Source organism: Dromaius novaehollandiae, unplaced genomic scaffold (assembly GCF_036370855.1).
Source record: "Dromaius novaehollandiae isolate bDroNov1 unplaced genomic scaffold, bDroNov1.hap1 HAP1_SCAFFOLD_36, whole genome shotgun sequence".
Taxonomy (NCBI): domain Eukaryota; kingdom Metazoa; phylum Chordata; class Aves; order Casuariiformes; family Dromaiidae; genus Dromaius; species Dromaius novaehollandiae.
Window position 1 is genome coordinate 799,182 of NW_026991446.1, and position 16,584 is coordinate 815,765.

The window sequence follows — 16,584 nt, forward strand, 5'->3', positions numbered from 1 at the left end:
TCAGCCCTCTGGGCAACAGAGGTGCAACTTACTTTCAATTCCCACCAGGGATAAACGGGCCATTTGCTCAGGGCATTGGAGCTAAGAAGGGGCATTACTGGATATGCAGGCACACAGCATATACATTTTTACCCACGGGGTGGTTGGGAATTTGTTATATAGGGATTATCAGACCTTTGTTTTTCCTTTTGCCAGAAACAAGTGGACCTCGGTTAGGCATAAAGGTATATGATAACCTTGGAGACAGAAGTGTTGCCTGTAAGACGCGATCCATTAAGGGAAATTTGGGCGGGACGCAAAAATGGGGAAATAATCAGACTACAAGCGGCTCTAGAAATTATTACCAACAAAACCGCTGACACGATAGATCTTCTAACTTGGCAATCCCAACAGATGCGCACGGCAATCCTTCAGCACCACATGGTTTTTAGATTACCTGTTAGCTGAAGAGGGAGAAGTGTGTGGGAAATTAAATATTCCTAACTGTTGTTTGGAAATAGATGATGTAGGCGAAGTAGTTCTCCAGTTAACCAAAGATATCAGAAAAATAGCCCACGTCCCCGTCCAAACATGGAATGGCTGGAGTGGCAATTTGTAGTCCTGGTTACTGGGGGCACCGTGGGTGAAACAGTTAATATTGTATTTGTTAGGTGCAGTTGCCGCCTTAATGTTCTTGTATAATTCCTTGCTTTGTTCAATTAATCGGACATGTTGTGTCAAATATGCAATTTGTTCCTACCACCTTGCCGGACGGCATAAAGAAAATCCGTGCCATCCATTGGCCGTGGCCAACCACAGTACCCATCATTTCCCAGTTTCTCCTGAAGGAGAAAATTGCATATTGACATCCACAGCACATTTGCCAGCTGTTTTATGCCTATTGTAACAATCCTACCTCATTAACTCAGTTTTGATGTCTGTTTTGTAAAGTTAACTGTTGTTGAAGTTGTTAAAGAATAAGCTTGCATTGAGCAAGACCTCTGTTTAATCACTGTTAAGCACTTTATTTTTTACCCAAACCCATGTTGTTCCCACGACTTCCCCCCCGTCCCTAATTCTCTCTCCTTTCCTTCCTTGCTTGCTTGCTTTCTTTCTCTCTCTCTCTCTCCTGCTGCCAAGCTGCAATGTTGAGACACGGGGTGGTGTAGAGGACCGGTACTAAATGCGGTTTTGTCTTGACATTGCTGCTGCTGCTGCAAAGCTGCCGCTGCCAAGGTGTGTCGGGCAATGCCGCGCTGGCGCCCCCGGGAGCCGTCTGCGAAGTAAACAACCTCGTGCACCTGCACGGGGTAAAAAGGGTGCGAAAAGGGCAGAAGGGCGTCTCTAGGGCACGAACCGCACGTACTCATTTGCCATCTGCGCATGAGCAGGAGACCCCCAGATACCCCAGCCCATTTCTGGAAGGTTCCGAGAGGGCGGACTGCGCATGACGGTTAATCTGCATGGGAAGCGAGGAAGCACCTCCCAGAGGCCGGGCAAGAACCTATAAAAACTGCAGACTGTGTGAATGGGGGGGCTTGCTTGCGACGACTGAAGAACTCGAGCAGAGTCAGCGGAACCAGACGGGAGCTTCCCCCCTCTGCCCCCCCGCCCCGCCGCAAGGACTCCCAAAAGAAGAGGACCAACGGGACGCCGCTGGATCCACGGGTGGTGATATCTTTCTCTCTCTCTCTTCCCCTTTTCCTCTCTTTTTCCCTAAACGTGTGACGCGGGACATGTCTCGTTAGTTGATTCCATTTTGCCTTAATAAATCTTAAACTGGTTGGCTGGTGTCGTTTTCACCTTAATTGAGTGCAAGGGCATCACGAACTTGGTCGTTGGTCCTAAGGGGAGGGAGGTCGTCCTGAACGACTCCTTTCGGGCCGTGACACGTGTCTGATAGGTCACTGGCAGGCCCATAGCTGCTGGCTGTGCTTGTGAGGTCACAGCAGTCCTACAGCCTGATAGGCCAGTGGCAGACCCACAGCTGCTGGCTTTGCTTGTGAGGTCACAGCAGCCTGAGTGTCTTATAGGGCAGTGGCAGGCCCCTGTCTGCTGGCTGTGCTTGTGAGGTCACAGCAGCCTCAGTGCTTCACAGGCCAGTGGCAGGCACGTGGCTGCTGGCTGTGCTTTTCAGGTTACAGAAGCTTCAGTGCCAGGTATGCCAGTTCGAGGCCAATGACTGCTGGGTGGGCTTGTGAGGTCAGAGAAGCCTCAGTGCCCTATAGGGCAGTGGCAGGCCCATAGCTGCTCACTGGGCTTCTGAGGTCACAGCAGCCTCCATGCCCTTTAGGGCAGTGGCAGGCCCCTGACTATTTACTGTGCTTCTGAGTTGACAGCAGCGTCAGCGCCTCATCAGGCAGTTGGAGGCCAATGGCTGCTGGCTGTGCTTGTGAGGTCACAGCAGCCTCAGTGCCTGACAGGCCCATGGGAGGCCAATGTCTGCTTGGTGTGCTTTTGAGGTCACAGCAGCCTCCGTGCCTCCTAGGCCAGTGGCAGGCCCGAAGCTGCTGGCTGTGCTTGTAACGTCACAGCAGTCCTATTTCCTGATAGGCTTGTGGCAGGCCTCTGTCTGCTGGCTGCCTTTTGAGGTCACATTTGTCTCTGTACCTTATAGGGCAGTGGGAGGCCTCTGGCTCCTCGCTGTGCTTGTGAGGTCCCATCAGCCTCCTTTTCCTGTAGGCCAGAGGGAGGCCAATGGCTGCTTGGTGTGCTGGTGAGGTCAGAGCAAACTCAGTGCCTGTTTGGACAGTGGCAGGCCAATGGCTGCTGGCTGTGCTTGTGAGGTCACAGCAGCCTCCGTTCCCTATAGGCCAGTGGCAGGCCCATAGCTGCTGGCTGTGCTTGTGAGGTCACAGCAGTCCTAGTTCCTGATAGGGCCGTGGAAGGCCCCTGTGTGCTGGCTGCCTTTTGAGGTCACATTTGTCTCTGTACCTTATAGGTCAGTGGGAGGCCCCTGGCTACTCGCTGTGCTTGTGAGGTCACATCAGCCTCCTTTTGTTGTAGGCCAGTGGCAGACCAATTGCTGCTGGCTGTGCTTGTCAGGTCACAACACTCCTACAGCCTGATTGGCCAGCAGCAGGCCCCTGGCTGCTGGCTGTGCTTGTGAGGTCACAGCAGCCTCAGTGCCTCATAGCACAGTGGCAGGCCCATAGCTGCTGGCTGTGCTTGTGAGGTCACAGCAGCCTCAGTGCCCTATAGGGCAGTGGCAGGCCCTTGGCTGCTGCCTGGGCTCGTGAGGTCACAGCAGCCTCCGTTCCCTTTAGGCCAGTGGCAGGCCCCTGGCTACTGGCTGTGCTTGTCCTATTGCCTGATAGGCAAGTGGCAGACCCACAGCTGCTGGCTTTGCTTGTGAGGTCACAGCAGCCTCAGTGTCTTATATGGCAGTGGCAGGCCCCTGTCTGCTGTCTGTGCTTGTGAGGTCACAGCAGCCTCCATGCCTCCTAGGCCAGTGACAGACCCACAGCTCAGTGCTCCTGAGGCCAGTTGTAGGCTCCTAGCTGCTGGCTGTGCTGGTGAGGTCACAGCAGCCTCAATGCCTCCTAGGCCAGTGTCAGGCTCATGGCTGCTTTCTGTGCTTGTGAGGTCACAGCAGCCTCCGTGCCTCAAAGGCCAGTGGCAGGCTCATGGCTGCTTTCTGTGCTTGTCAGGTCACAGCAGCCTCAGTGCTTCTCAGGGCAGTGGCAGCTCCTGGCTGCTGGCTGTGCTTGTCAGGTGACAGCAGCCTGAGTGCCTCCTAGGCCAGTGGCATGCTCCTGGCTGCTCCTGTGCTTGTGAGGTCACAGCAGCCTCCATGCCTCCTTGGCCACTGGCTAGCTCATGGCTGCTGGCGGTGCTTGTGAGGTCACAGCAACCTCAGTGCCTCCTAAGCCAGTGGCAGGCCCCTGACTGCTGGCTGTGCTGGTGAGGTCACAGCAGCCTCAGTGCCTCCTAGGCCAGTGGCAGGCCCATAGCTGCTGGCTGTGCTTGTGAGGTCACAGCAGCCTCAGTGCCCTATAGGGCAGTTTCAGGCCCATACATGCTGGCTGTGCTTGTGAGGTCACGGCAGCCTGAGTGCTTCACAGGCCACAGACCTCCACAGCAGTCCTATAGCCTGATAGGCCAGTGGGATGGCTCCTGGCTGTTGGCTGTCCTTGTGAGGTCATAGCAGCATCAGTGCCTCATAGGCCAAAGGGAGTCCCCTGGCTGCTGGCTTTGCTTGTGAGGTCACAGCAGCCTCAGTGTCTCATAGGGCAGTGGCAGGCCCCTGGCTGCTGGTTGTGCTTGTGAGGCCATGTTTGTCTCCGTGCTTCACAGTTCAGTGGCAGGCCCACAGCTGCTGCCTGTGCTTGTGAAGGCACAGGAGTCCTAGTTCCTCATACACCAGGGGCAGGCCCATGGCTGCTGGCTGTGCTTGTGAGGTCACAGCAGTCCTATTTCCTGATAGGCCCGTGGGAGGCCCCGTCTGCTGGCTGCCTTTTGAGGTCACATTTGTCTCTGTACCTTATAGGGCAATGGCAGGCCTCTGGCTCCTCGCTGTGCTTGTGAGGTCACAGCAGCCTCAGTGCCCTATAGGCCAGTGGCAGGCCCATAGCTGCTGGCTGTGCTTGTCAGGTCACAGCAGTCCTATTGCCTGACAGGCCAGTGGCAGACCCACAGCTGCTGGCTTTGCTTGTGACGTCACAGCAGCCTCAGTGTCTTATAGGGCAGTTGGATGCCCATGCCTGCTGGCCGTGCTTGTGAGGTCACAGCAGCCTCAGTGCCTGATAGGCCAGTTTGAGGCCAATGACTGCTGGGTGGGCTTGTGAGGTCACAGCAGCCTCAGTGCCTCATAGGCGAGAGAGAGGCCCCTGGCTGCTGGCTGTGTTTGTGAGTGTTAAAGAATAGTGAATTGAAACTGTCTAGAAATAGCTGCTTAGCACAACTTACATAAAACTTGCTTAGCATGAGTGGCTAGATTTGCTGAAGCCTTAGGCCAAGCGTGGGAAAAGTAACGAATCTTTACCTAGTTTATTAAAAAATAGTGCCTCAGAGCTCATTCAGGCTGGGAAAATAAGGAAGCCACACGCAGTCTGCGCTCCTGTGTCACCGACTCCGAGAGGGAAGACGCCAAAACAATTGGGAAAATAAGACCTTGGGAAACAGCCGCCAGACCCAACAAAAACAGAGGTACAACCATCATCAGAGACTGCAAAAAAACAAAAAAAAGGAGAAAACCAGCTTGCCTCAGAAAGATGATGAGACCCAATCAGGAGCAGGAGACCCCAGACCAAAAAATTACTATTGGTCTAACTACCGCGTGAGGGGTGGGAAATGGAAGTCGAAAAGACTATAATTACCCAGGATTTGTTTATGTTAGGGTCCCTCTTCGGAGGCACCCAGCTCGAGCTGTAATTACGGTACGCGCGTGATTAAAATTATCTGATTTGTTTTGATTTGGCTCTGAACTTTACTTGGGGGAACCTAGGGTCGAGCCCTGTTATGGTGGCCGACAGGCCTAATTTCCATAACAGTTTGGCACCCCAGATGGGACCCTAGGCGACCACTGTTGGGGCCTCTCATCTCCAAACAATCATCTGGCGCCATTGGGTGAGTTCACCTGGGATATTTGGCACCGAGAGGCACCGAGAAGGTGAGTCTTAAACTCCCGCCTAAATTCTAAATTCTGGTCTGGTAACAGTGCACTGAAAGGGTACGCGGACTGATCACCGTAAGGCGTACCAGGTGTGTGGGGGGGGTACGCGGGCTGGCCACTGTAAGGCATACCAGGGGGACAGGTAGGAGTCCCATCCCCAGGGTTAGAGTGGGTTTTAAGTCCCAGCTCGGTCCGGCCGGAGGAGGGTTGTGCAGCCTGATCAGCATAAGGCGCACTGCAAAACTGTAAGACCGAAATCTAGAGTCACCGTGACTGGTGTGAGTGTAAACAGCACTGTGTGTTTGTGTGTGTGTGTGTGTGAGTGCGTGTAGCCTGGGAACCGATTGGGGCACCCGTCGGCTGAGAAGCCGCCTGCTGCGAAGGGACAGCAGTCCTAGCAGTTAAAGACGCGGGTGGTGTGAGTGCAGTTCCCAGAGAGCGAGAGAAAGAGAGGGAGAGAAATAGTGTGTGTGATCACACCAGCTACAGGGACTGGTGTTACCGGGAAGGAAGTGCACTGCCTGATTTGCTTAAGACGCACTTTTCAGGAACTCAATATGGGAAATAATTTCGGCATAGAAAAGGGGACGCCCTTAGCCGAAATTTTGGTAAACTGGAGTAAGATTGATGGTACCAAAAATTTAGGGAGAAAAAGGTTAGTCCAACTATGTCAGGAGGATTGGCCGTTCCTGACTAAGGAAGGTAATCTGGCAGAGCGATGGCCACCCCAGGGGTCCTTCAGTTACCAGGAACTAACTTTCCTGCGTCATCATTTGCAGAATAGGTTCCCCAGACAAATGGATTACTGGTATGTATGGGACAACTGGGCATTTGCTAGATGAAAAGAGGCGCCTAGGAAAGAGAGACTCTTTCCTCAGAATGCTGTAAGTACCGCAGCTGCTGAAACGCTTGTGGAAACTATTCCACCCTATGCGCTACCCTCTGCTTCAGCTTCCCTACACCCCCGCTTGCCTTCCGCCCCCGCCTTTCAAGCTCCTCTGGAAGGCCTTCCTGTGCCAGGAGTGCCCCCACCCGGTCTGGAAGGGGTACCTCGGGTCGCCACTACACGAGTTTACCGACCCTGGAGACCCCAAGATTTAATTATATGGAGTCAACGGCTCCCCAGACTTAGGGATGATCCAGAAAGAGTGTTACAAATCATAAGGGGAATTATGCGGGCGTATGACCCTACCTGGGGAGATGTACAAATGCTCCTTGAATCTGTGTTCACTCCAGATGAAAGGTGCTCAAGTTTGGATGCAAACCACCGTTGGGCAGCAGAGGGGTGTGTTGGGGCTGCTCAAACAGCCTGGCCAGCTGTGGACCCCGGATGGAATCATAATGTAGATGCAGATTACAGGCAGTTGCAATTAGCCAGAGAGGGCTTAGAAGAAGCTATACGTTTGGCAGGACAAAAGACTGCAAATTGGTCTAAAGTAAGGGAGTGTCAGCAACAGGCAGAGGAACACCCCTCGGCTTTCTTTGCTAGGCTAATTAAGCAAGTCAGAATGTATGGGGGAGGACTAGACCCAGAAGCCGAGGCTAACAGGCCGCTAATGATTTCCACATTTGTAGACCAAGCAGCCCCGGACATTAGAAAGTAGTTTTCCAAACATGTTCCTGACTGGCCAGGAAAGCGAATGGATGAAATAATACGTTTAGCCACATTTGTGTATAATAGTCGAGAGGAGGAGAGGGCAAAAGAAAAGAGACAGCAAAAAAAAGAGGAAGTTAGTGTGTTAGCAGCTGTGTTAAGAGATGGATTTAGAGGACCCAGGGGGAGGGGACGTGAAAGAGCCAGGAGAGATAGATGGAACCAAAGTGAACGTGCTGTACAGTCAGGAGTTAATGATGTTTGTTATTATTGTGGGGAACAAGGACACTGGCAGCAGGAGTGCCCAGTGAGGCCCCGTGTAGTTAGGAACAGAGGAACCGGCATGAGACAATCAAACACTAAGGAGGAGACCAGGCGATTCCCAGTCAATCCACAATGAGAGGAAACAGGAGACTCAGAAAATACTGTGGAAATTGGAGTAAATTTATGGGATGTAGATTTGGATTTTGAGGGTCACGTAATGGCAATACAGAAGGTTTAGAAGTTCCCTTTCTAGTGGATACTGGAGCCACCCTTTCCCTTTTAAATTTTGAGCCTAAAGGATGCAAATCATCAGATAAAATAGTGATGCAAGGAGTGATGGGAAAGGGCGAATGAATGTTATCTAAGCCCTTATTACTCACTATTGAGGGTAAAACAGTGTGGGGACATTTTATAATTTCCACAGACGCACCTATATGCCTTTTGGGGAGAGATCTCCTGCAAGCCTTGGATACTCAGATCTGCTTACAGCCGGAAGGGATAAAGCTAATAATTATGGGTTCATGTGTTCTGGCTAAGACACCAGAACCAGAGTCAACTAATCTGCAAATTCCAACAGGTTTAGAATCAGTTTCTAAAAAATTATGGAGCTCTTCAGGAATGGATGTGGGACTACTGAAATCAGCCAGTCCAGTCTCGATAAAAACAAAGGGGGGATTGCCTCCTGCAGTTAAACAATATCCTATCCCAAAGGAAGCAGAGAAGAGTATCCAAAAACAAACTGATCATTATCTGAAAATGGGTATCCTTAGAGTCTGTGAATCCCCATATAACACCCCAATTCTGCCAGTTAAAAAGAACAGGCAAGATGCTGATGGTGATCCAGAGTATCACTTTGTACAAGACTTCAGGGCTATAAACCAACATGTAGTTGCTCCACATCCAGTAGTCCCCGACCCATCAACCATTTTACTACAGATACTCCACTGGGCAACTTATTTTACTGTGATTGACCTAACAGCAGCCTTTTTTAGTATACCGATAGCTGAAGATAGCCAAGATCTCTTTGCTTTCACTTGGAAGGGACAACAATTAACTTGGACAAGGCTGCCACAGGGATTTACTGGGTCTCCGACTGTTTTTTCGCGTATACTTAAAAATGACCTCTCAGATATCGAACTTCCAGGACATTCTGCATTAATACAATATGTAGATGATTTGTTATTAGCAAGTAAAGATTATGAGACATGTTTGAAAGATACTGTTTCTCTATGTAACGCTCTTGCAGAAAAAGGGCATCGAGCATCTCTGTCTAAACTCCAGCTGTGTCAAAGAGAGGTAAAATATTTGGGTTTTATCTTAAGAGAAGGACACAGGTTAGTTGATCCAGAACGAGTAAAGACAATTCTTGATATGCCTCGTCCTGTAACAAAAAAACAGCTTAGGGGATTTTTAGGAGCTGTAGGATTCTGCCGACCGTGGATTCCGGGGTTAGCAGAACTTACTAAGCCTCTGGTACAGGCAACAAAAAAGGAGGAGATAGAGCCTTTGGCCTGGGGCCCAGAAAGGGAGAAAGCTTTTACATCTGTGAAAAAAGCGTTGGTTTCAGCCCCTGCTCTCGGGTTACCAGATTATAGCAAACTATTTGAATTATTTGTCCATGAGCGACAGGGAGTAGCAAGTGGGGTACTCACCCAAAAACTAGGCCCTCACCGTAGACCAGTGGCCTATTACTCCACGCAACTAGATGAGGTAGCTAAAGGCACTCCAGGACGCATCAGAGCAATAGCAGCTACTGCAGCTCTTACTGAAAAAAACACGACCTGTGGTTTTGGGTCATTCATTGACTGTGTATGTGCCACATGAAGTAGAACTGTTAATGAAGCAATATGCGACTCAAGCACTATCCCCACAGAGAGCTCACCGCTATGAACTGATAATACTGCATGCAGATAATGTGACTTTCAAAAGATGCAATATTTTGAATCCAGCAACGCTATTGCCTCAACCGGAGGACGGAGAGCCACATCATTCCTGTGAGCAGGTGGTCGTCAGCTCGAGCAAGCCCCGGGAGGACCTTAAAGATGAACCTTTGGAGAACCCGGACTTAGTTCTGTTTACAGATGGGTCATCCTATTATTTGGACGGAAGACGTCACTCCGGCTATGCTGTCACTAACGTCTTTGAGGTGCTCGAGGCCAATCCTTTGTCTCCATCAGTAAGTGCTCAAGGAGCAGAATTAATAGCATTGACCCAAGCAGCAAAAAATAGGTAAGAGCTTGCGGGTAAATGTCTATACCGACTCTAAATATGCATTTGGAGTGTGTCATGCAACAGGGATGTTATGGAAAGAACGAGGATTCTTGCCGTCATCAGGAAAGAAATTAGCTAATGGAGAAGAAATACGTAATTTGCTGGAAGCAGTTCAACTGCCCAAAGAAATTGCGGTAATACACTGCCCAGCCCATACTAAAGACACTACAGAAATTAGCAGAGGAAATGCTCTAGCCAACGCTGCTGCGAGGGCTGCAGCTCAACAACCTCTGAGAGAATGTATGGGGGCAGTTCCAAGGATGGACCAGAGTGAGTGGCCAAACTTAATAGACCCCAAAACTATGTATGAAAAAGACTGCTCAGTGGAAGAGAAAAAACAATGGGAACAGTGGGAAGCAAAACAAAATGGTGACGGAATATGGACAATTGGGGAAAAACCAATTCTACCAAAAAAATATTTAATTACTATAGCTAGGTGGTTTCACGATAAAGCTTATGGGGGAGCCGAGGGAATAGCTAAACAGGTACAGAAAGTATGGGCTGCTCCAGGAATCTGTGCAGCTGCTAGAAGAATAACAAATAGCTGCCCGACCTGCCAGAAGTTTTCAAATAACAAGCCAAGCTCAGATTTGGGGGGGACGACCATGGGCTTACTTCCCTTTCCAGAAGCTGCAAATAGCTTATGCAGATATGCCATCTGTCTATGGATACAAACACTTGTTAGTGATAATAGATCAGTTATCAGGCTGGGTAGAAGCTTTTCCAACAAGAAAGGCTGACACAGGGGGAGTGGTAAAAGCCTTACTGAAGGAAATCATACCCAGGTATGGGGTCCCAGAAGCCATTGATTCAGACAGGGGTGCCCATTTTACAGCAAGCATAATCAATCAGTTATGTAAATCGTTAGGAATAAAAAGAAACCTACATGCTCCTTATCACCCACAATCTTCAGGACAAGTAGAAAGAATGAATAGAACATTAAAAGAGAAAATAGCAAGAATATGCACACATGCTAGCCTAAAATGGCCAGAGGCATTAAACTTAGCTCTGTGGGATGTTCGAAATTCTCCACGGCAACCCATAGGACTACCACCAGCAGAAATTCTTTTTGGGAGACATTTAGCGATACCAGGGACTTATATCCCTGCTAAGACCAGCCTATGAGACGGAGATGAACGAGTAACACAATAGGTACTAGCCTTACAAGAACGGTTTAAGGCCTTGCAAAATCAGGCTCAGTGGTTTCAGCCGGTGCCATCAGACATTCAGGCACATGATATACAGCCTGGAGATAAAGTGTTGATAAAGGTATTCTCGCGAAAAACAAACCTAGAACCAAAATGGGAAGGACCCTATACTGTATTGTTAAGTTCTTACTGCGCTGTTAAAATTCTAGGAAAAGAGAATTGGATTCACCACTCTCACGTGAAACGAGTGACAGTCCAAGAAGCAAACACAGCAGAGGTTGCAGCAGAACAGTGAAAACAACCACGTAAAGCTCGATGGGATACACGACTTCCCCAGGGTAATCTGTTCGGACTCGCCTCACTAACACAAATCTCTTTCCCTTTACTGCACCCTGCTGTTTCAAACCCTGGCAATGCTACTTTCCCTAAGCTGTGGTCAAAGAACCTTAGAGTGGCCATGGTCCCAGGCCCGTGTTAAGTATACCGGAAGTATGGGATTAAGTTCTGATAAAAACTTAAACCTCTCAGCCCTGGTCATGCATGGAACTGAAGTATACTCAGAAAATGAATGGAGCTGGGATAATACTAACCAACTTCCCCAACTCCTGGGAAGGACAGGAAAGGAAATAAAGATAGGGTGTCGAGTGATCAACGGGTCCACCCATGAGAAGGCAACTCAAATCTCTCTCACTAAAATCAAATCAAATGAAAAAGAAAGGAAAATTTGTGCCACTGAAAAACTGGATTGTTGGTACAATTTTACCTTAGAACAACCTGTTTTTATAGTTTGCCTGTGGGCTCACCACAATGTGGGACTGTCATTTAAATTTAAAATAGACATTATTGAGCCCAGTACAGCAATACCTACCCTGACTACAATTATTTCCACCAATATAAATAACTCTGTTACCATGAAGAGTAAGAAAACCTTATCCCCACAAATCTTTGAAATTGGACCGTATGTGATTAGAAATACAGGCCAACAACGAGTGTTATTTAATCCATCATGGTCTCTCAAACGAGTAGAGCTATTAATGCAAATTATATCTCTACAATCAAACCGACCTGTTCACCATTCTTAGGTACGTCCTATGTGGGATGGACGGCGTGGTTACATAGGCGAACCCTCACCTCTCCAAAATGAACAAGGAGAGATGTGACCGGTATCATAGGAACAGGATTGGGAGTCCTAAACAGTATAGATGCTGAAGTACTCGTAAATAAACTGAGCACAACAACAAGTGACTTATACAGATTAAAACATCCATTGAGGTCTTCTCTATTAGCATTAGGAACTAACCAATGGCTTTCATCCGAGATATTACCTCAGTGGGAAAAAATGAATGAAAAAGATCACCACTTGATAGTGGATGCACTTGGGGAAGCCCAAATTAATATTTCCCTGGCCCTCAGTTGCATCCAAGCTCAACTGTGGATGCAATCTATGGCAGCAGCGATTATAAGGGAGGGGAAGAAGGCACTTTACCCACTGAAATTCGAAAGGTAATTTGGGATAATGTGACCGAATTTGAAAAGGAATTCCAATCCTGGTGGTATCTGGTCAATTTTACTTATGATCCTATCAACACTGAGGCCACAGCCTTTGTTTCAACAATACGTAATGCTTCAACATATACAATATATCCAATCATTGCGTTAGGATTAAATCACAATGGAGCTATACTCTATCCATTGGAACACAGAGTATGGGCCCAACGAAATGGAAATAAATGGCAAACTGTGGACGTTAGCGCATGTATTGTACAGGAACAGCAAGGGTTTATTTGTGAAAGTAATACCATCAAAGCCCAAGACATTTGTCTTGACACTGAGCAAAATGTTTGTCACTTTGAAATACACCCTGATGAAACACCTGCAACTATACTTGTATATATTGGGAGAGGGTGTGTATGTATGAGAACCTTTTGTAGTCTTATAGTTATAGATGGCATTGTAGTAGATATGAGTAATCATTGAAATATTTGTATTTGTAGCTTTACCAAAATCATGGGATGTGATTTCAATTATTCAGCTCCTATCACGTCTTATCAATTGTTACAATCTAATTATACATTAATTCAAAATTTACTACCTACTCCCATTGGGATGAATCTCACCCTGGTAAGGAAACTACTGCAACATGATGATTTGCATCGACTGCTAGAGCGCATCCGGAACAGTGGACAGAAAACTCTAATCACTGTTCACCATGATGCAAAAGAGATACATCATATCTTAGAAAGGGTAAAAAGGGACGGAGAACATCATGGCTGGGAAACTCTTCTAGGGTGGTCACCAACCACAACAGGGATTTATAATCATGTATTGCACCCGGTAGTAGTTGTGTTCAATTTAACTGTGTTATGCCTATTGCTTACGATCATATTATATATAAGAGTATGGAAAGTGATAGTATGCCTCGAAAGACTTCGAGAACTCTGTTTAAAATATTAGCAGGGATGCTTCATAAAAACAAAGGGGGGAAACTGTTAAAGAATAGTGAATTGAAACTGTCTAGAAATGGCTGCTTAGCACAACTTACATAAAACTTGCTTAGCATGAGTGGCTAGATTTGCTGAAGCCTTAGGCCGTGCGTGGGAAAAGTAACGAATCTTTACTTAGTTTAATAAAAAATAGTGCCTCAGAGCTCGTTCAGGCTGGGAAGATAAGGGAGCCACACGCAGTCTGCGCACCTGTGTCACCGACTCCGAGAGGGAAGACGCCAAAACAATGGGGGAAAATAAGACCTTGGGAGGCAACCGCCAGACCCAACAAAAACAGAAGTACAACCGTCATCAGAGACTGCAAAAAAACAAGAATAAGGAGAAAACCAGCTTGCCTCAGAAAGACGATGAGACCCAATGAGGAGCAGGAGATCCCAGAACAAAAAATTACTATTGGTCTAACTATCGCGTGAGGGGTGGGAAATGGAAGTCGAAAAGACTATAATTACCCAGGATTTGTTTATGTTAGGGTCCCTCTTCGGAGGCACCCAGCTCGAGCTGTAATTATGGCACACGTGTGATTAAAATTTAATTTGTTTTGATTTGGCTCTGAACTTTACTTGGGGGAACCTAGGGTCGAACTCTGTTATGGTGGCCGACAAGCCTAATTTCCGTAACAGGCCGATGAGGCTGCAAAATTATCCATGTCAGTGGCAGCATTAGTTCCAGAGAGAATGTTAAAAATGGAAATTCCAGTATACACTGAAAAAGAAAATAAATTAGCAGAAATACTGAAATGCATAAAAACTCCTGAAGGATGGTGGGTGACATCTACTGGACAGTGTGTGGTAACTTTGCCGATAATGAAGAAGCTGATGAAGCAAATACATGGTAGTACCCACATGGGAGCTGAGGCATTGGTTGAAACAGTTAAAAGATTTGCTGTGGGAGTTAGTATGTTAATAATTGCAAAGGGTATTACACAAAAATGTGAAATCTGTCTTAGAAATAATCCCAAGATTCAGAAGAAGCCCCCCCAGGGGAAGTAAAAAGGGGCTTCATGCCTGGGGATTACTGGCAAATTGATTTTTTCTGAATTACCAAGATGTAATGGATATAAATATTTGTTGGTAATTGTTGACACCTTTTCAGGATGGCCTGAGGCTTTCCCGTGTCGTACCACTAAAGCAAGGGAGGTAGTGAAAATGTTATTAAAAGAAATCATACCAAGATTTAGGGTACCAGAAGGGTTTTCTTCAGATAGGGGACCTCATTTTATAGCAGAAATAGTACAACAAATCTCAAAAATACTACAAATTAAATGGGACTTACATACCCCCTGGAGGCCACAATCCAGTGGAAAAGTGGAAAGAATGAATCAAACAATTAAGAGACAGGTAGGAAAATTGTGTCAGGAGACTCAGATGAAATGGACTGATGTTTTACCTCTGGCATTATTAAGAACCAGAATAACCCCAAGGGTTAGGGAGAAAGTTAGTCCATTTGAGATTCTGTATGGCAAACCTTACACTGTAAATTTAACTGGAAATGAAATTCAAATGCACGTTAAGGGTGATCAAATTTTAAGTGATTATCTCTTGTCTATGGCAAAGGTTCTTCTCTCCGTAGGTACATCCAGTTATACTTTTAGATTACACCCGAGTGAAAGCAGTACCTCGAGAGACGTGGAAAGCTGAACAAGTTCAACCTCTAAAGTTAAAAATATATAAAGATATAGGAGATGTATTAGAAGCGAATCGGTTTTAAATTTAGATTGTATTCAGGGAAAAAATGCTTTAATCTGTTTGTTAGGAATAGGGTTAATATTGTTGTTACGGTATCTGTGTAAAAATGATGTTCTCCTTAACAACCAGGGGAGAAATGTGGTGGTTAGTTTTTCTAGGTTACCTGAGCCAAACAATTAAAGGGAATCAGGAAGGATTTTGGAGTCACAATCTCCATTTGGAAGTAATTACGAAATCTATGAAGATAGTTAACCAGAGGGATTGCTGGGTGTGTACCCACTTCCCTGAACTTTCCAACAAGGGCTTCCCACTAATTGGAGTGCCTATGAAACAACCAAACAGGAATGGGAAGTCCAGAGTGTGACAGGAGATTATTATCAATGTATCCAAAGATGTAATAATAGTAATAAATGGTGGGAGAAAACTATACTTTATGGAAAGCAACCGATCAACTGTACTGGAGCCATTAAGGTAGGAGGTTATAAAGATTGCTCTCGGATACCTGAATAGGTTATAAGTGGCCAAGTAAGGAACTAAATGGGTGGCGTGTTCCAAAAGGTAGTGGATGGTATTGGTTGTGTGGAAACAAGGCACGAAAAGTGCTACCTCCTAATTGGTCAGGGACATGTACTTTAGGGGCAATAATCCCTAATGTTACTATAAGAAAAGAATTGAGTAATAAATACCAAAAATCCTGGCTAAGAACATTCATAAGGAGACAAAAGAGGGTCAATAATCCTGTAATAGATCGACCTACTAGGTTGCAGTCATTCGTAAGGTGGCTGTTTCCACAACTGGGAGTGAGTGAACTTGAAAAAGCAATAGTAAATATTTCAGCAGTTATTGAAAAAAATAGGGAATAAAACCTCTGATGCCACTGCAGCTTTACAAGAGGAGGTTTCAGAAATTGCTAAAATAACTACCCAAAACAGGATGGCTCTAGAGATGTTATTGGCATCTCAGGGAGGAGTATGTACAGTAATAAATACTAGTTGCTGTGTATATGTGGATCAAAGCGGGAGAATTTCTACCGATCTAAATGAAATCTGGAAGCAGACTGAAATCTTACATGGGGTTCAGAAAGAGGATACCTCTTTTGGATTTGAAGAAACATGGAAATGGTTGACTTCCTGGTTCCCTGACGTGAGCTCATGGGTTAAAAAGTGTTTAACAATTTTGGGAATGGTGTTAGTAGTTTTTGTATGCGTTTATGTAGTGATTCAATGCATTTGTAGATGTTGTACAAAATTAATATGGGAAAGATTTTAAAAGAGTGAGACTAATATGAAAATGGTCATATAAGTCTCAAAGGGGGGAATTGTTACAAGACAACCCTGGGAAGCTCAGAAGGAATGCGTGAACTAGGTAGATTAGGATAACTTCTAACATTAAGTCTGAAGTGGTCTAGAGGTAGCCACTTAGATAAAACTTGCTTCATGAGTAGCTAAATTTGCTGAAGCCTTAGGCCGCACTCCTAGTTCAGTAAGAAAGGGCCCCAGAGCTGGTGCAGGCTGGAAAGATAAGG